The sequence below is a fragment of the Rhinopithecus roxellana genome, chromosome 11 (assembly GCF_007565055.1).
Source record: "Rhinopithecus roxellana isolate Shanxi Qingling chromosome 11, ASM756505v1, whole genome shotgun sequence".
Lineage (NCBI taxonomy): Eukaryota > Metazoa > Chordata > Mammalia > Primates > Cercopithecidae > Rhinopithecus > Rhinopithecus roxellana.
The window spans coordinates 96161937-96182517 of record NC_044559.1 but is presented as its reverse complement, the minus strand read 5'-3'; the positions used below and the strand labels follow the sequence as shown (position 1 = coordinate 96182517).

The 20581-nt window shown below is 33.7% G+C and overlaps 1 protein-coding gene across 14 annotated transcripts in view; it reads right to left on the bottom strand.

Moving 5' to 3' along the window:
* Positions 1-20581, bottom strand: part of ZEB1 (zinc finger E-box binding homeobox 1) — a 206366-nt gene that overhangs the window by 146177 nt on the left and 39608 nt on the right. For 4 of the 14 annotated variants that reach the window (XM_030940680.1, XM_030940684.1, XM_030940679.1 and 1 more), the window contains exon 2: positions 9398-9553. The exons of 6 other annotated variants lie outside the window; for them this stretch is intronic. The gene's annotated coding sequence lies outside the window, so the exon portion shown is untranslated. Of the gene's footprint in view, positions 1-7602; positions 7765-9397; positions 9554-20581 lie in introns of all 14 variants that reach the window. 4 more of the 14 variants (XM_030940681.1, XM_030940676.1, XM_030940685.1 and 1 more) reach the window with 2 other exon arrangements.

Sequence of the window (20581 nt, the reverse complement as noted above, 5' to 3'; positions counted from 1 at the left end):
AGGATTTCTTAACTCACAAAATGTTAAATGTTTGAAACTAGTAAAGGGGCTGGTTTCACATATGTATTGACATTGGCAGAAACCAAGGTGGCATGCAAGCAGAAGCAGAGAAACTGAGGTCTGAGTCAGCCACAAGGATTTGCATAAGTCATGGGATGCAGGCCATGTCTCTTCACTCTCACTGGCCATGAAATCAGGCTTCAAATGAAATTTACGCCTCTTTTTTTTTTTTTTTTTTTTTGAGACAGAGTCTCACTGTCGCCCAGTCTGGAGTGCAGTGGCACAATCTCATCTCACTGCAACCCCTGCCACCTGGGGTCAAGTGACTCTTCTGTCTCAGCCTCCCAAGTAGCTGAAACTACAGGCGTGCACCACCTACGCCCAGCTAATTTCTCTATTTTTAGTAGAGAGAGGGTTTTACCATGTTGGCCAGGCTAGTCTTGAACTCCTGATCTCAATGATCTGACCTCCTTGGCCTCCCAAAGTGCTGGGATTACAAGCAGTGAGCCACTGGGCCCAGCCAGAAAATTTATACTTAAATCTCCAAAGGACAGAGAAGTCTCTTCTGGTATCTGGGTAACACACCTATTCTTGCATCATTGTCATGGTTTTAGACACTCTTGCTTTAAAACCTTCTGATATTTAGTAGGACAAGACTTCTCATTACAGAATCACTATAAAATAAATCACTAGAAATTTGGAAGTTAGAGATTCAACCCAAAAATCTGTAAATTACTTTTAGTCAAATAATTTGCCAATATTCTTGATTTAGAAACAGTTTCTCTCCTTTTATTTGAATCTTAAAATTGTTTCAAATACACTGGATGTTAACTTATTTTCCAAAGATCTAATATCTCCCTCAAATGTATTGCTAGATATTACATCTTGTTTGTTGCAATTCTGAATGGGATATTTACCCAGAATGATTTTCACATGATATAAAGATACAGTATATTTGGTACTTTATTAAATTTTTATTATTTAATAAATGATTTTAGAGCTGACTACTGTAGATTTTTCTAGGTAATCATGTCATCTACAAATGAAATATTTTAGTTTTATTGATTTTTCAGATTTTGTTTATTACAAGTATTAAATAAAAATGGGGTTAGTGATGATGGGTGGACAAATTAGTTAACAAAAATGGTGATTGTTTTGTTCCTGAATTTAAGTTTATTGCCATTCATTCTACAGCTTTGGTTAGATGATACTATTCAGCTTGTTGATTTAATGAAGTATCATGTTCTTTGAAGTTCAACTCATCACTCACAGTTAGTTCATCACAAAATAATGTATTTGACCAAATAAAACTGGGAAAAGGTCTCCAACTCCTATAGGACCAACACTGTATATACGTTGACTACATAAAATTATCCTAATACTGACAATTTTCATTAAAATAAAATAAGAAGTATCTTTATTCTGTGAAAGTCCTCAGAGTCACATGTAAAATGGGTACTCAAGGTGCTATGTGGTCCCTGTAGTATCTCAAGTTACCTTTGGAATATTACACTAGGTATTTAACAGATGATAATTAAGACATCAGGCTTCTTTCCAGTATACATTGTTTCAGGCATATCAAAAAGGTGTAATTTATGAAGGAAATTTCTTCTTATAGAAGAATTTCCACTAATAAATGTGTAAGGGGTGGCAGATTTAAAAATTCATTCTCTTGCAAACCCTAATGACAGAATTGATTCAAAGAACAGTCAGCAACTTTTCCCACAGGAGAAAAGATTGGTAGAAAACTCTCAATAGAGAGATTGGGCTGGCACCACTGCCCAATTTTAGCATTCATGAAAGTATGACAAGCAGACATATGCTCCTTGATGTGATGCAGTATAAAGAAACAGTTCCATGTGTGAAGTATTCCTGCATGCCTTCCATCCTCAACACCTAAACCAAAGTTGAACCTGAAACTAATTAAGTCTTTCAAGCCAACTTTTAATTCACAGGAAATTCAGAGGCTACAGGAATAAGTTAGAAGCCAACACAGAAATCCAGAATGGAGGATATTCTACAGGATAGTTTACCCAGTTTCGTCATTAACACATGAAAGGGAAAAGGGGAGGGAAGGAGGAAGGAGGGGGTTTGGGAGTGAGTGAGGTAGACAAATGGTGGGAAAGAAAAGACCTTTTAATTATACAGCAGTCCTAACAAACAAATGCTATACAGATCTTGGTTGGATTCTCAAAGAACAACCTAAACGTTAAAATGACATTTTTCAGTCAAAAGCAGAGAAATCGAATACAGAGAGAATATGAGGTGGTTAGCAGTTATTGTTAATTTTGTTGGATATGATAAAGGTATTGTGGTTATATAAGAAAAATTCCTTCTTTTAAAGAAATGCATATGAAAGAATGTAGGAGTGAAAAGACTTGAAGTCTGGGATCTACTTTAAAAATAGTTGAGGAAAAAGAAGACAGTAGATGAAGCAAATGTGGCAAAATTTTGCTGATTGTTAACTCTAGGCCATGGGGTTTATTACACTAGTCTCTCTTAAGTGTATGTCTGAAATTTTTTACACTAAAGTTTTTTTTGTTTGTTTGTTTAATTCAAGCCTTCGGAACATCATCTATTAAGCCAGATATATTCTAGTACAAGTAAAAATGGAATTACCTACCCTACTACATAACGAACATTCACAACCAATACAAAGCAAGGATGCAAAAGATATGACAGACTGCCCTGTGTGTGATTGGCACAGATTCACCCATGCTTTAAAAGATTCATCTTAAAATTAAATTTGACTTGCACATACTATTGCTGTGTGTGTGTAGAAAGAATACATATATATGTGTGTGTGTGTGTGTGTGTGTATATACATATATATGGGGGGGAGAATTTGTTAAGTTTCAGTCCAACAATACTTTAGGAAAGAGAATATCAGAAAATGAAATAATTTGTACCCTCAAAACAAACAAACAAAAGAGATGACAGTTTATGGGGTACACTGAACCAATACAAAGAAGGTTATTTTATGTTGATACCTTCCTACCTCCATTTCTCAACAAAAGCATGCTGCTTTCTGATTTTATTAGAGCATATTACTCGGGTATGCATTCTCACAAATTATCTCATGATTCAAATGAGTCCTTCTGTAACTAACTGATACTCCCTTCTCTAACTAACTGATACTCCCTTCTCTAAAAGAGACCAACTGGTCTCAGCTACATAATAGGAGTGTAAACTGTTACAGCCTCACTGTGCTAAACATAAAATAATGGGGTATTTTACACTTAGTAGGTACTCAGGTATTTAAGTAAATGACAGGTATATACATCAACAGAGATATTTGGATTTATACGCTCCTCTTAAAAATGTAAATGCATTTCTACTGGGTAAAGTACATGGCAGAAATACATTTGAACTAGAAAGACTTTCTTATACCCCTTATGTACCTACCACCTGCATATCCACCACTGTTCTAGTGGTTATCATGTATCCCCTCTTATACAAAGTAGGTTACAGAGTAAGATGGGACTGTCTATTTGTCACCTTATTTTCACAACAATTAGGTTATTTTCGTTGGTCCTTGACTTTACTTTTACCGAGTTAATGATTACTTAATGATATGTAAGATTTTTTTCCCCAATACACCACAGTAAGCAAATCCTCCCCAGGAAAAGTTTTTCTTTATGCTAATTGAATTTTCTTATAAACTTCAGTCTTCTTTCATATCATTGCATGTTAATATTTAATATTATATATTTAACATTATATAATTATATCCTTTTCCTAAAAATATTTGCATTCAAACCCCTTGCAAATATTTTAACATTTAAAATACAGTAATTCAAAGCAGAGGTATTATTAAATCTTCTACTAAGCCTATAAAGGGCATCTATTTTAGCTCTCATTTTTATCTGAAAAATTATTCTAATTATGACTATGTTAGCATCTAGTAGTTCAATAATCACAGCAACTAACTTCTGATGAGTATGTATGTATGCATGTATGAGTATATACATATAAATTTTTTACTTAATGTTCACTTGATGCTAAACCTATCAGAGCATAGACCTCCACGACACTAATACACAACTGGATAATACAGTGGTGCTTCAATGAGCAGATCACAAATACTCCCCCGCCTTTTGAGGAGTAGTGATTCAGTGAGAACATCTGGTAAAGCAGACGTGTGTATACATACATTCAATATATATGTATTATCCATATATCATATAATGTATACATTATATATTTATATTATCTGTCTATTTTACATAGTATATATATGTATAATATATGTATCAGTGCTTGTTTCAGTTCCTTTCCCTTAAAAATGCTAGACTGCTGTTTAATGAATTGGTAAATTATTCTGAGAACTCATGACACTATTTCAAGAACTAGAAATGCCCTCTAGTGTTGCCCAACAGCAGAGTTTGTAATGACTACTGTCATTATTTAAAATTCATTTATAAAAAGTTAATTCCCCGGGCACGGTGGCTCAAGCCTGTAATCCCAGCACTTTGGGAGGCCGAGACGGGCGGATCACGAGGTCAGGAGATCGAGACCATCCTGGCTAAAACGATGAAACCCCGTCTCTACTAAAAAATACAAAAAACTAGCCGGGCGAGGTGGCAGGTGCCTGTAATCCCAGCTACTCGGGAGGCTGAGGCAGGAGAATGGTGTGAACCCGGGAGGTGGAGCTTGCAGTGAGCTGAGATCTGGCCACTGCACTCCAGCCTGGGCGACAGAGCGAGACTCTGTCTCAAAAAAAAAAAAAAAAAGTTAATTCAAAGGCAAAAAAATTTAGTAAATGTTGAAACTTTATTTAAAAAAGGAATTTTAATCAACAAGAAAATGTCTGAAAATGAGGCACACTAAAGGAATTTCATGTTTCCCTTGTGAAGTTAAAAAACATTACACTTGACATTAATGAAAAGATCACAGAATGATGCAGAAACACTAGATAATTTATGTGGGACTATCTGAGAAGCCTTGAAATAGTACATGTAAAACTCAATTTGAAGGCATTATACAAAATAATTTTTAGAACAGAATTCTTTTACTCAGTAAATTTGGAAATTAAAACAACCCTAATGAATTCCTCTCATTTCAATTTGGAAAAGGAATATTGGATGGCCATGTGTGTATACACACGACATATATAATAAGGGTACTGAGATGCTAAGATGGCCTCATAATTTTTACAGGTTCGTATATCTAAGATAACTCTGTTTATTAGTGGCACAGCAGGAACTAGGTCTCGGATTTTGTGCTTTAAGTATTCTTTACACGGCTCTTGTCTCCCTAGGGCCTAAGTAGAATGATAGCATAATTCTTTTAGGCTACCACGACACTATATTAATAGCCTAGTGGTTTTCAATAGACAACTGTTGACTGGTTACATTATAACTAATTGTGGTCATGGGAAATCATACTTGTATTGAAATAATTTTCTCTCAGCATCTTAAAATGAAAACAAAAATTTCTGTATTGCAAAAAAAAAAAAAAGGCACTAAGTTATAAAGTATTTCTAGATGGCATCTCTAGAAAGCCTTTGAGTGACTGCTGAAATTCAGCTAAGGGGGTCCCAAAGCTTAGATGAGAATTTCACAGACTTTTGTTTGTTTAGCAGTAATAATAAAAGCTCTTTACATACTACTCTGAAATATATATTGTACGTATTTTAAGCACCATCTGCAATTATTTCAGTTGGCACAACTTTATGAATGAAGTAGGATATTTTCAAGATGAAGAAATTATCATTATTGTTATTATTAACTAAACAACATTTGGAGCCCTTTCTATGCACTTTCCATATGCTAGATACTCTTTTAGCATTTTTATATATCAAATAATATATTTTTTCACAAGATACATACTTTTATTATCCCAATTTTACAGGTAAGGAAACTGAAGCACAGTAGAGTTATGCAGCTTTCCGAAGATTGCAAAGCTGGTAAGTGTCAGAGTTAACACTCACACCCAACCAGTATGACTCTGGAGCCCAACTTCTTAACTACTACAACTTGGTAGTTTTAAATGTAAAACTGCTTCATATAATTGTCTTAAATGACATTTATAACGTATATAATATTCATGACAGGCATTATGTGTTTGTTCTGCTCATATTCACGTTTCTTGGTATCTCAGAAACTTGTAGATCTTTCCACAGCAGTTTCTCATTTTAAATAAGCTATACAAATAATAAGACTTTTTCAGTCTCTACTAACTGTAAAGAAGGTCAGTCTAATTTTTACATCAAAATGAACAACCTCATTTCATGAGGAATATGAACGGATTAAAATTAATACACTACAGATCAATTTCAAGATATCCTTAAGAAAGGATTGCTTTGTTTTTATAATATCATAAGCCACTATACTTTATTGTAATTACTTGCTTAATGTCTATGTTCCCTGCAAGACCTATGGAATCACATCAGTCTTATTTATGACTATGCCATGCCTAGTGCAATGACTGACATATAGCAGGTTGTTGGTAAGAATGTATTGAATGAATAAATGTGATTTGCTATTCTATCTGTTAAATTTACTTAAAATTTACTAAAAATTTACTTAAAAATAATGATCTCACTATAAATAGCAGCTCAATATTTTTAGTAATACCTATTTCACAAAAAGTTTTACATATTTATAATTATCAATACCATGATTTTACAAGATGTGACATAAATTTCCTTCAAATAATCCTTGTGACTTATATCAGCAGGAACTCCTTCTTTGTAACTTCTTTATAACTTCTGCCAAATTTTTAAGAATGGATGTAGAAGACACCCCATTTTATTTTCTACATTTAAGAGGTTCTTTCTCATATTGAACTAAAACATTATTTTCCTTTCCATATCTTTAAACAGTAACTTTCATTTAAATTTTTCTCATTCAAACTTCCAATTCATTTCTTCTAACACCATTGTAATTCACAACTCCTTTCTTCTGACAGTAGAAACTCCCAAATTCAAAACAAAAGGCATTATACTCCAACATACACAGCCAATCAGACATTGATTATTTCCTATATTGAGAAGTTATATAGTTCAAAACTGACGACTATTGGTAGAATTTTGTTTTAGAAAGAAGTTATTTCAAATTCATTTCAATAAAAGAAATGCTGTGTATCATCCTCCATCTGCAATATTTACAAAATTACGTGTTTTAAATATCTTTTTGTGGCTAAATACCAAATTCTTCACTGGGCATCATAAGCCCATCAAAGCCACTTAAACAGAACCAAAAGGAGCTGTCAAAGAAAAATGAGTATCATGTACATTCCAAGGCACGTTACCCAGGAAGGAGTATTTCTTCAAGACACTCTTTCTGGAAGGTATGGGAAGGACATCTTTCTCCTAGCACTGACAAGGGGGACTGCCTAGTTCTCTAAGTTGAGACCTTCAAATCAGAATACTTGAACTCAGGTTGGTGACTTTGAGTATATCCAGAAAAAAGCTAAATTTGTAAGTCACTGCAGAGATGAAGCGTAAACATTCAGATATCCAAATGCTCTTTGGATTTTATTTTCCAAAACGTAATCGACATGTATGCTTCTGTGTGTGTATGTGAAAAACATAAATGTTACATTCTCTTCTTTAAAAAAGAGATAAAGTTGACTTAATTAAGGAAAACAGTATACTACCTTTAAAAATGTCTGCATGTAACAATTTTAAGTTCAGTTGAGGAAATCAGTGTCCCTCTTCAGGGCATTCCTTCTTGAAATCCTGTAAGAACTCTCCCATAAGTGAAATTCTCACATAAGAATGCTGCTTTGACAGGGCTTTGTTGTAAATTCTTAAGAAATCTAAGAAAATAGAATAGCAGCATAAAAATGTATTTCTCTATGGTTAGAATTTAGTCTTTCTGATGCCTAGCTTAGCAGATATTAATAGAATTAACTTTAAAAGTCGAAAAGCAAGTTATCAATTCACTCTAATAAATAAATGTGTAGGTTCTATGCTTTATTTATACACTAACTTTATTGTTCCTACCCTTGTAGAAACTTATGCCATTTCACAGTATTGGTTCCAGTTGTGATGTGTAATTATACCTACACTGTAATTACTATTGGCACCGGAAGTTCTGTAACAATTAGGGAATATCTGTTTTTAACCCCACCATTTTATTCTCAGCATCTACCTAAATGGATGACACACAGTAGACAGACTATACAAATATGAATTACTAGACAGATGGACTAAAATATGAATGTTGCCATCTCAAGTACTTAGTTCACTGTAAACATTGGAATGATTACATAATGACAGATGCTGTGCTGGGTGCTTGTCACAAGAGCTCTTCTTGATATGTTTGTTATTAAGCTCTAGAAAGCAGCTAAGAACATGGCCAGATTCAATTAACATAATTTTGACATCTCTAATTGGGCATGAAAAATTACTCCAACTATGTGAATCGCAAAAATCACACATTTGACAATAGAATGGTTAACAGAATTATAATCTATTATTAACATGCTAATCTTCATCAGTCATCATCTTGTTATCACAAAACTACTATGTCCATGGACACGCTGGAATAATCTCAGATAAACAACAATCTTAAAGATTTCAAACTTGCTAAGATCCTACCTCCATTCTTGTCCAAAGTTAATGTGACTAATCATGGATCTGATTGGACACAGACGTCCAAAAAAAGGGATATGCAGGAATCAAATATATTCAGGAGAAAAATATAAATTTAAGGTCATTTGAAGCATATGAAAACGTAACCAAATTTAGAAATTATTTTCTCAGTGGGAGTATGTGTAAGGCAGGAGAGAGATGTCTGATTTTATCACCAAAATTTGATTCTGTACCATATTATGAACAGCTACTCCACTTTGTTTTGGGTATACAGTATAAACGTCTAATCTTACAAATTTAATGGTTTCCACCAAAGTATAGCAGCAATTATACATTTTTAAAGAATTAATGTTAAACTAAATGGATTTTGTCATATATTATACTTTTTTCTTTCCTAGTTTACAATGAAAGTAAAAAACAAAACAGCATTCAACATACTACTGCAAAACTTATGTCTACTTTAAGAAGCACTTATGAAACTGAAGAGAAAAACTCAGTTTAGTATAAATTTTTTAAAAGTTAAACTTTAGTCAAGCAATATTTGTAATACACTATCTTAAATAACTACAATAAAACTACAAAAATTGAATTTTTAAACCGGACATGAACTATATAATTGATTTTCCATACTTTTATACTATTTATCAACATTAAGTATGTAAAATCTCTTATCTATAAAACCATTCTTTGCATATATTTTATTAAAATATAAGTGACAGACATATAAAATTCAAACACTTGTCATTATGTCCTAGATTTTAAAAGTTCTAAAATTTTATTTCAAATATAATAAATTGATAGGCTTTACACACACACACACACACACACACACACAATTTAAATGAAAACTCTTACCATTGACTTCCTTTTGATAGTCACTCCATTAGTCTTTCTTGATAGTGCTTTCCTATATCAAGCAGACAGTAGCCAAATCACAAAATGACATTTGGATGATCATGTCTTCAGATGGGAGTTTTCGGCCAATTGCCAGTTGAGAATTTAAACTGAAAACTAAATTACCCAAACTTTATTAAGTTGTTCCCACACCCACCAACTGATAACAGCAATAATTCTAAACTGGAAAATAAGTGAATATGATTTACCTCCTGTTCAAACAGTCCTAATATTATATTTGAGAAGACATGCTATATTAAAAGAATCCCATAAAATTCTAGTATCTTCTGAAAATGCTTTTAAGAAAATTTCAATCCCTCACCAAAAAGTTACCCCAATTATCCTATAACCCAAATTAATACATGATAAAGATGGTATTAGATGACATAATAAACTGTGGAGTCACAAACCTAGGTTCTGTCAAGCACTGCCTTCACCTAAAAGCTAACTGTAATGTCTGGAAACACTCTGACAGTATCATCTATATTTATATTTATTAAATCATCAACTAATTGTAATACTACATACTACAAGAAGTTAGAGGTTACACTTTAGTGTAGCCCTGCCTGATCATGATACTTTTTGTATTGGGAAGACAAAATTTATGGTTACCAACTTCTAATTATAGTACAAAAATGACTCAGCTCCTTTTCTGTTCCAATTTAGACTCTTTTTCTCTTGATTCTTATGGCTACTCTTCATAAGGCCTGTCAATTATATATGACTTTCGACCATAGGCTTTATGATTATTGGGTTGTACAGTCTGTTTTGATCATTCTTAAATATTAGACACATTAAATTATTCCCAAATGTTAAGATATATCTCAGTGCCCTAACACAATTTGTGCTCAGCTATAAGTTGGCTCATTTCAATAGTTATTACTGACAATTCAAGTCTTTAGCAAAAATACCATCAAATAAAGCTAAACTGAAAACACGAAGGAAAGAAAAACATGTCCTTATCTTCCTTAAAAATTGTTTCTGAATTTTAACTATAAAAGATCCAAAATTAAGTGTACATAACTAGACAGCTATGTAAGGCTTAGCTGAGTTATAAACATTACACACACCTCAAATTCTCATATATTCTATGTGTAATCCTTCTCTCTCTCTTTCACATGTGCATGTGTACATATGTGCATGCATATCTATCCAACCTATTCCTGATGTTTACCTATCAATAACCCTGATACCAAGGCGTTATATAAGATAGTATAAAGTGAATAATTGGCTTATGATTAAGAAAAATGGACTTCAGAAACAAAGCCTAGAGCTTAAACTGTTACGTCTTTGAGTTAATAACACCAACCCCTAGTTAGATATATCAGAAACAGCATTAGTCTATTCACTCCAATAATTTAAATCCAAAATTCTCAATAGCAATAACATTTATAAACTATTCAGAGACTAACAAAGTTCTTTCCTGGGTGCTATGAGATATAAAGGAAAGGAGCTTATAACCTAAAACATGATGGGGGAGAGAGTGAGTGGTACATAAAGACATAGAAATGGATAGATTTCCAAGAAAGAAGCAAGCACATTGGGGCAGTTTAATAGTCTGAATAGGTTTATCACATGTGGAACTGATCTGAGAAGACTTTATAACAAGAAGCATTTTTAAAGCAGAAAATACATAACTACGTTTTTCTTATTTAGCCTAATGAAACCCACAAAGCAAACTGTAATACGGAATACAGCTATGGAAGTATTCATGTCCTCACTCTGGAAGAAGACCAAAGGTAAATTCCTTAGTCAAATGAAATTACAGAACATAGAGATATCTCCTCCATCATCCCCACACCCCCAAAAATCAGGCTTTCAGTATTGCAGAAACAATTCTAAATCGTTCATTTCAACTCTTCCCAATGATTCCAATCATAATGGCTGTAATTTAATTTTAAATCAGGAGACATAATGGAAAGTCACTATCAGATTACAAAATCATGGATAAAAAACCACAGAATGATCCTCTTGCTGTGAGTAACACTGCTGATAACACATCTACACAAGAAAGCTGGTTTCATATTCCAGCAGATGATGATCATGAAGTGACTTGTGTTTTTATATAATCTTAACTATATTCTACTCATCCATTATAAGTGTCTTACAATTTGGCCAGGCATGGAGGCTTATGCCTATAATCCCAACAGTTTGTGAGGTCAAGGTGGGGAAGACGGCTTGAAACCAGGAGTTCAGACAAGCTTGGCAACAAAGCAAGACCCAGTCTCTACAAAAAAATTTTTTAAAACAGTCTTGGAATTTAACACTACACACAATTTTACAAATAAAGAAACAGGTCCAGTCACGTGACATTATTTACCCAAAGTCACACAACTAGCTGGCAGCAAAATTAAGACCTCTGAAGAACCACAGATGCTCCTTTTACTATAATCAAAGAAAGAAACAGTTATACCTTAGAAAGAGATATAATTTTATTAGGAAAATTTCAACTTTTTAACCTACATACTCAGTTTCAAACATTCAGCATGTTAGCTCCAGAAATTGCAAAAAATCAATTCATAAGGTTAGGGAAAGAAAGTTGTATGATTAATTTAAATTTTATACTTCTCTTTTTATACTATTAGCTTTAAGACACACTCAGCGTTATACCCAATTCTTCAGACTAAGAATATGAGTTTAAAAAATATGCAAAATTTTAAACAAAACTCTCTCTAAAAAAGATAATGCCCTAGAATGTTCCATGGCATCACATCTATTTTTCTTTCACATCCTGGCACCCTTTTTCACTGGATTGGGTAACAAAGTAAGCCTGCCACATGGATAGCAGTAGAAACAGTCTTATCTTGACTGCTTCAGGTGACATAACTCATCCCAACTCTATATAAATGAGCAGCAAGAGAAGTTCAGAAAATTTGTAAACAGGAAATATAAAAAGAAATATCTGCAAATCATACATTTAACAAGGGGTTAATATCTAAAATACTTAAGTAACTCAAACAACTCAATAACAAAATAACAAATCGCCCAATTTTTAAAAATGAGCAAAGAACCTGAACAGATATTTCTCAGAAGACACATGAGTAGCCAACTGGTGCAAGAAAAAATGCTCAGCATCACTAATACTAGAGAATTACAAATTAAAACCACAATGCAATATTACTTTACACCTGTTACAGTAGCTTTTATTAAAAAGATGAAAGGTAAATGTTGGACAGGGTGTGGAGAAAAGATAACTCTTATACAGTACATTGTTGGTGGGAATGCAAATTAGTTCAGCCATTATGGAACATAGTACGGAAGTTTCCCCAAAAAAACTAAAAATAGAACTACTGTATGATCCAGTGATCCCAATTCTGGTTATATATCCGAAGGAACTGGTGTCAATATGTCAAAGGGATATCTGTACTCCTATGTTCATTGTTGCATTATTTACAATAGCCAGGATATGGAAACACCTAAGAGTGTATCAATGGATGAATCAAGAAAATGGGCTATCTAAACACAATAGAATACTATTCAGCATTTAAAAAGGGGAAAATTTTGTCGTTTGCAACAACATGGATGAATCTGGAGGATATTATGCTAAGTGAAATAAGTCAGGCAGAGAAAGACAAATACCATACGATCTCACTTATATGTGGAATCTAAGAAGGTTAAATTCATAGAATTCTGTAGGGAATAGAACAATGGTTACCAGAGGCTAGGGTAGGAAGGTGGTGGGGGAAGCTGATCAGGGGGTACAAAGTTTCAGGTAGAATAAGTTTGAGATCTATTGCGTAGCAAGTTGACAAGAGTCAATAATAATGTATTAAGTATTTCAAAATAATAAAGTAAATTTCAAATGTCTCACTATAAAATATTACAGGTGAGGTGACAGATATGTTAATTAGCATAAGCACATCACATTGTATACATATATCAAAACATCACAGTGTACTCCATGAATGTATGCAATTATGATTGGTCAATCAAAAATATTAATTTTACAAGAAAAATAAACAGGAGATTAAAAAAAGAAATAGTTGAAACACTTTAGATTTAGTTGTAAAGATATGTCCTCCACTAACTCAATTTAGATTCCATTGTCTATTCAGAGTCAGAACTTACAAGATGTTTCTAGTAAAGCACAACATGCTTGTTTGTTCAACTGGTTTCAAAAGTCAGAGCACTTACTAGGCAACACCTAAAATCATTCATCAAAACTAGTTTGGACAGGCAGTGATGTTAAACAAATTACTTCCACCATACTACCACCACAGTCACCACTTTCACTACCTACTCCACTTCCCATAGTCTATGAACTAAAAGGGAATAAAATATTCTTATCATTTATTATTAAAAAGATAAAATATTTTAGCATATAAAACCAAGAATTATCTTATGCTACTAAAACAGACAATATATGCTTAATGAGTTTTACTTGAATTACATTAGTCACAAAGTAACATCTCAATACACACACAAATATTCAGAAAAAATTTAAAAAACAACACAACAAAAAATAATACAAATAAAAATCAATGTAACAGCGATTTACATAGCATTTATATTATATTAGTTATTATAAGTAAGCTAGATATGATTTAACGTATACAAGAGGATGGGTGGGTGCAGTGGCTCACGCCTGTAATCCCAACACTTTGAGAGGCCAAGGTGGGAAGATCGCTTGAGCCCAGGAGTTTAAGACCAGCCTGGGCGAAACAATGAAACTCTATCTGTACAAAAAAGTTCAAAAGTTAGCTGGGCATGGTGGTGTGTGCCTGTGGTCCCAGCTACTTGGGAGGCTGAAGTGGGAGGACTGATTGAGCCCAGGAGGTCGAGGCTGCAGTGAGCCATAATTGTACCAGTGCACTCAAGACTGCATGACAGAGCAAGATCATGTCTCAATAAATAAATAAATAAAAAATAAATAAATAAATAAATAAAGTACATGAGAGGATATGCATAGGTTATATGCAAATACTATGGCACAGTATTTGGATTTTGGTATCTGAGGGTGTTCCGGCACCAACCACCTGAGGATACTGAGGGATGACTCTCTCTCTCTCTCTCTCCATATATATATATATAAATCATGTATTTTAGAAAGTGTAATTATTTAAAAAGTTTCCTCAATGTTCTAAGTTTTTGGGTGCATGTCTACTTTTTCACCAAGAATTGTGACAGGTTTCCTAAAAGCAAGAGCAAGTATCTATATTTAGGTCTAGTTGTTAAAGTATTCTATATGGAGTTGGCATATTGATATTTCAACTTATATAAGAACCAGTTTACATTCATATTATTCACATTACTTAAAGCAATCCTTTAGAAAGTGAGTTTAAAAACTATCAACCAAAAAAAATGCCTCATCCTTTTCATGAATTCTTGATGTATTTATAAGAAAGTCGTTTTGGTGACAAGTTACTTAATTTATATCTGCCTCAGTTTCTCCATTTGTATAATGAGGATAATAGCCTATTACCACATAGGCTTGCTGTGAACATTAGGTTAATAGTTGCAAACTGCCTAGAAAAGTGCAGTAAGTACATCATAAGCCTTCAAAAGCAGAGCTATTACAATTATCATCATCATCACTACCATTATCACTACTACCACCACCTTCATAAGCATCTCAACTGATTCTTAGTAAAAGTGTAGAGTCCTAGGCCACACTCCTAGAGATTCTAATTCAGTATCACACCAAAGTTCAAGAATATTGTGCTAAAGAGAAAGGGGAATAGATAAATAGCCAAGACACTACATATACCAATATCATCTTACAAATACACTAACGGGAAGCAAAATACTTTAAAACAGAAAAAGCTTGTTTTAAAAGTCCAGTAACACCTTTACTTCCTCCTCCAAAATACATACAACTTACCCCCAAAGTCAGTGGTTGCTTTCTGATGACCCTACTACTCAAGAGCAGATAGGATACAGAAATAAGTAAAAGACCTGGGCTCAACAAAGAGTTGAAGAAGCTTATACACTTCATTACTTCTTGGATAGAGAATAGCTAGCAATTTCGCACAAAAAAATTTGTGAGTAGGTCAATTATCAAGTATTTGAGCACTAACTGTATGTGGAACGCTAAAGGGGACTGAATTATAAGACATTAAACTTTCCTGGAATCTCATTGGGAAAATAACCTCCCACTTTCTTCCAAGGATCACTGAAGTCTTGCTCCAGCTCAAGTAGTATAAGCTGGGAACTCAGAGATTTTAGTTAGGGTCGATACGAAGGCTTCATAGAAGAAAAAGATCTTTGCTAGACCTCATAATGACTAAGATTTTTATAGACAGAAATTGCATTTCAGGTCAAAGAAAACAGTGTGAGCACAAAGCAGAAACTTGGAAGTACTACAGGTATTTCAGAACAGTACATTGAGTATTTGCCAACGCTGGAAAGGATGGTTTTACTCTCTGCTCAAAAATCTAATTAGTACTTCAGGAAGATTGTTTTAGCAATGGTGTGCATCATGGGGTATGTTATGATAGCGTAACCCTGGCTTTGAAAATGGACAGAGACAGGAATCTAAAGGATTTATTTAAATTATGACCAGGCACAGTGGCTCACGCCTTCTAATCCTAGTACTTTGAGAGGCTGAGGTGGGAGGATTACTTGAGTCCAGGAGTTTGAGAGGAGCCTGTGTGACACAGCAAGACCCTGTCTTTACAAAATTCAATAAAACAAAAAGTAAAAAATAAATTAACTAATTGGCAGTGAGGACAAATTAGGTATCAAAGACAACTTAAGTATTATGTCTGTTTTTTTCTGGAACGTCCCAGTCTGTCCTGGTATATTCAAGATGAAGGAGATGGTAGACAGTGACAGCTATAAAAAGTAAACTCAGGGCTAGTCAGAGAGAGTTTAGATTAGGGGGAAAGGACTAACCTGTAGTAGTGGTAGCAAAGGTAGAGAGCAGTTTGAGCAAAGACTTGGAAGTGGGAAAGTGCAAACATTATCCTCAGGTTGATTAGCTCTGATTTGCTAGAGCCAGCAGCTTGCAAATGCCTTTTCTTTCCAATGCATCAAAATGCCCTAAAAGTGTTATTGAGGAAGAAAGTAGAGGCAAAACAGTTTAATGCAAAGAATGCCTATAAATGATGGTAATCTGGAGTTTAAATTAAATATTAAATTATGTTTCCTATATTCAGTAGAGCATACAAATGTATTTCAGTACAGCTGATAATGTAAAATGTTCACAAATTTGGCCTGGCCAACAAAAATCAACAATAAAGCTTAGGTATATTCAATCTCACCCCCACTTTTTCAAAAATTTTAATAGGCAATTTTTGTGGAATTCATTATATTACAAATATGGATCTTCTCAATCAAGTGATTCATATGACTGTTAAACAGCTCCTTAAAGATAGAGGCCATGCTTTTCTTCTTTTTTCCCTCTGGTACTATCAAAACTCAATGGTATAAGGTATGGATTTAGTATACTTATTAAACGAAAACTATCCTATAATCTGACCTGTGAATACATTAAATAAAAGATATGAACAGTTATAAAATTCCATAATAACAGACATGCAATTTATTAGAGCATCCATGCTGTACTGTTTCAGGTTACTGCAGCTCACTCTAATGCCACTACTGTGGCACTAGTAAATGCAAAATGGCCTTCAGAACTCTGTGAAATTTTACTTAAAGTGTATACATGGTTTCTAGGTATTTACCTTTGCATTAAAAAAATAACTCACTAATTTACGTACTCTCTGAGGATATTAAAAAAATATTTCAACATGATTAGACTTGGATAAAAAACCTGTATTTTTTTGCATCTAATATTTTTCTTGCAACTAATTTTATACTTTCAGTCTCCAAAATATTTCAGCACATTTTATCCATCTGATCCACCAAATTAACCATAATATCTTGTCACATACTATTCATTTCCGAATAATTAAAGAGAGCTTAACAGCTATCATATTTTAGGGATACTGATGCTTTAAACCTTATAGCACCATAATAAAATAGGCAAATACCATTTCCAAAGTAGTGCGTCATTTATCTTAAAGTATAAGGAAAGGAACTAGCATTTGTTAAAATACCTCCTAAACTAGATCTATTATATTTAATCCTTACAACCCTGAGAGATAGTATATACAAACCCATTTTACAGCTGTGAACTTGCTTAAGGTCCCACAGCTATTAAATTATACTGTTTTAGTTCCCTTCATGTTTGTCTAGCTCCAAGTCTAAGTTCATCCTTCTTACAATAACTACCTGGAACATTGCCAAGTACCATGTTAAAAAGAGGCTAGGGTATAAAGGGACAGGGGGAGGGGCACAGGGCAGGACTTAGTGAAGTAAAAGCAAACATTGTAAAGTCCAAGTACTTTACTCATTGAAGTGCTTTTCAAACCTATTATGAACATTCTTTCTCTTACTTTATTCACAGATACCCTTCTCTGCACACTAGTAGCTATAAGAATTAATATCAAGCTTTGAAAAAACAGACACTATAAAAATGCAAAGCAACAATAGCTACTGAGAATTATTTTTGAAAGGACAAACAGCCCTATGACATACCTCAGTAGCCCTGAGGTAGTGTCTTGCTGAAGACACTGTCTTAAGAAAGTTTCATCAACAATCCGGAGTCATTATGATATTTTATAATAAGAAGGGTTGAGATGAACTATTCTAGCAATCAAAGAAGATAGGTGTTTGTTATCTGGAAATTTTACTAACTGAATGTACAATGATGCTATGAATAAAGATGAAAAAAAATTTTGATTTTTCTATAAAACTTCAGGAAGTATCTATGTACTTTCAAACAGAATAGAGTGTACAAATGATAAACATAGTTAATAACATCAGTTAATAGTAAACATAATTAAAAGCATATGAACATAGAGAAAAAATATTAAAAATTCCAAAAGGTATAAAGTTCTTAGTTTTAACAACAGAAAAACTATGGTTCTTGTGTTAACAGAAGCTGGCACTAAACATACCCCTTTCAAAGTTAGAACAGTATTTCAGAATGGAATTTTAGAGCCTATAGCACTTTATAAATGAAGGTGGAATTTCTGTTACTCCAATGTACTCCTTTCTTCTTTCCCTCTCTCTCCCTGCCCTTACCTCTATATCATAACATATAAGACTTCTCATTTTACTTTAAGAAAAATGCTACCTCATCTAGTATAAAAAGGTGAAACAACTTTGCATTGTAAATTAACATGGGGTCTTTAGGAGTTTTGAGGATTTCAATACCAAAATGCACACAGGTTGGATCTTTAAAAACTGTTACAGTAGAAGTGCCAAAACAGACTCTCCAGCATTTTGAACAAGGTTTCACAATAATTAGCACTGCAGTAGGTAATTTAACATGTGTGACCTTTTGTACAGTAACAATTCTAAAACATAACAGCCAAGAGCACAGTAATTTATTTGTTTGTTTCCTTGATTTAGGGAAAAATGACACAAGAAGACCAGTTCCACACAAAGAATTAACACAGTACTGTGCTAATATAAGTATATAAAGTTTAGTTCAAAGAGAAACAAATAATAAAAAGTCAAAGAGAGAACTGAGCTGGCAACTGAGAAGCATAAACCATTTTGGCCTAGATTTGTTTGTAATGACTATGTGACCCAGATACTAAAATATTTGGCTAACATTCAGAAATCTAGCAACTGAAAGAAATAAGATATATGGTTGGCTGGTTAAATATTTTAGCCAAAATAACAGATTCTTAAAATCTGCATTATTATAGTATTTTCTACACAGAAAATTTTTAAACTTTAAAAATAAGTATTTCTTTTTTGTTTTGTAAATTATCCCATAAATTATACTTCACCTTTACAATCAGACAATAAGGATGACACTATTTACTACAGAGGTTATGATACAAAACACCTTTGGAGAGAAGAGCTGAAAGAAAATATACTTTTTAAAAGTAATTTATTTAAGGAAATTGTCTTTTCCTAACCTCCATTTATGGCCCACATAGTTTACTGTACAGATAGGTGTCTGTTAAATGAGAAGAGAATTTTTGGGAAAAAAAATTATTCAACTCCGAAGCTATACAAGCTCTGCTAACGAGAGTGCTTGAAACACAGGAGACAGAGAGTAGATTCACCAGGACTTGACTTCATACTTACAGGCCTGATAGGGGAAGGTGGTGTTTCACGTAAGTAAAAAACATAATACACAATCCTTAATGCACCCGTGGTGGACCATGCTGAGTGCCTATCCAACGCTTCCTTCTTCCTAATGATCCATGATTGGATTTCTATATCCACATCTCTCCCAGTAGTCAATGTGCCTCAGGGTAAGCTGACTGTCCTGAGCTGCAAGGGTAGACCATTAATCTAATCCATTATGGTAAGCTCATCCCTTTTGCCAATGATTAGTTTAGGCATATTTAGAATTAAGCTAATTTAGGACAATAAGGAGCAAGTTAGGGGCAGGAGTGCATGAGGACTTCTCAGCAGAAAGAACGTATATTACCCATGAGAATGCCAAGAGAAGTGTATTCTTCTCTCTTTGGATCTGAAGGAGGAAACACAATCCTGATTGCAGCCAGCAGCCATTTGGCAACTACAGTGCTGGGATAAAGGAAATACTATGGATAAAGCGTAGAGTAGATGACAAACTGAGTCCTTGAAAAAAATCACTGAGCAACTGGCATAACTAATTCTAATATATGTACTTTCTTATGTGAGCCAACCAATATTCTTTTTATTTAAGCCAAATTAGACTAATTTGGAAATTAATTAGCAATTAGGAAGCTAACAATTGCCAAGTTCTATTTTAATTACTTTTAGAAAACGTTAGAATTTTACCTATTCCTAGCTTTAAAAAAAAACCATAGGCTACCTTTTGTATATTTTCCTAATTTCCTACAGTGATTGTGTACTACATGTGCTATTGGGAGCGGAGTTATTCAATCTTACTGTACCAATATGACCTCTTCTTGATCATCAGTATAAAAAATCATGCTTTTAGTCTAGTAATGCTTTCAGGGGCCCATGATGTACTCAGACTGCTATGTTCTTACAGAATGATTTTGCTCCAATATCAACTGTCTCTTGTTCCTGCTGTACTCTGCTCACAACAGTTTCAGAGAACCATCACACTCTCATCTTCAGTTCATTGGCTCTCCATGCCCTGTGCATTCTCATCCTCCTCTGAGTTCCCAGTTAAACACATGCAGATGGCTGAAGTTGCTAGAAGTATGCTCTGAAGCATATGAA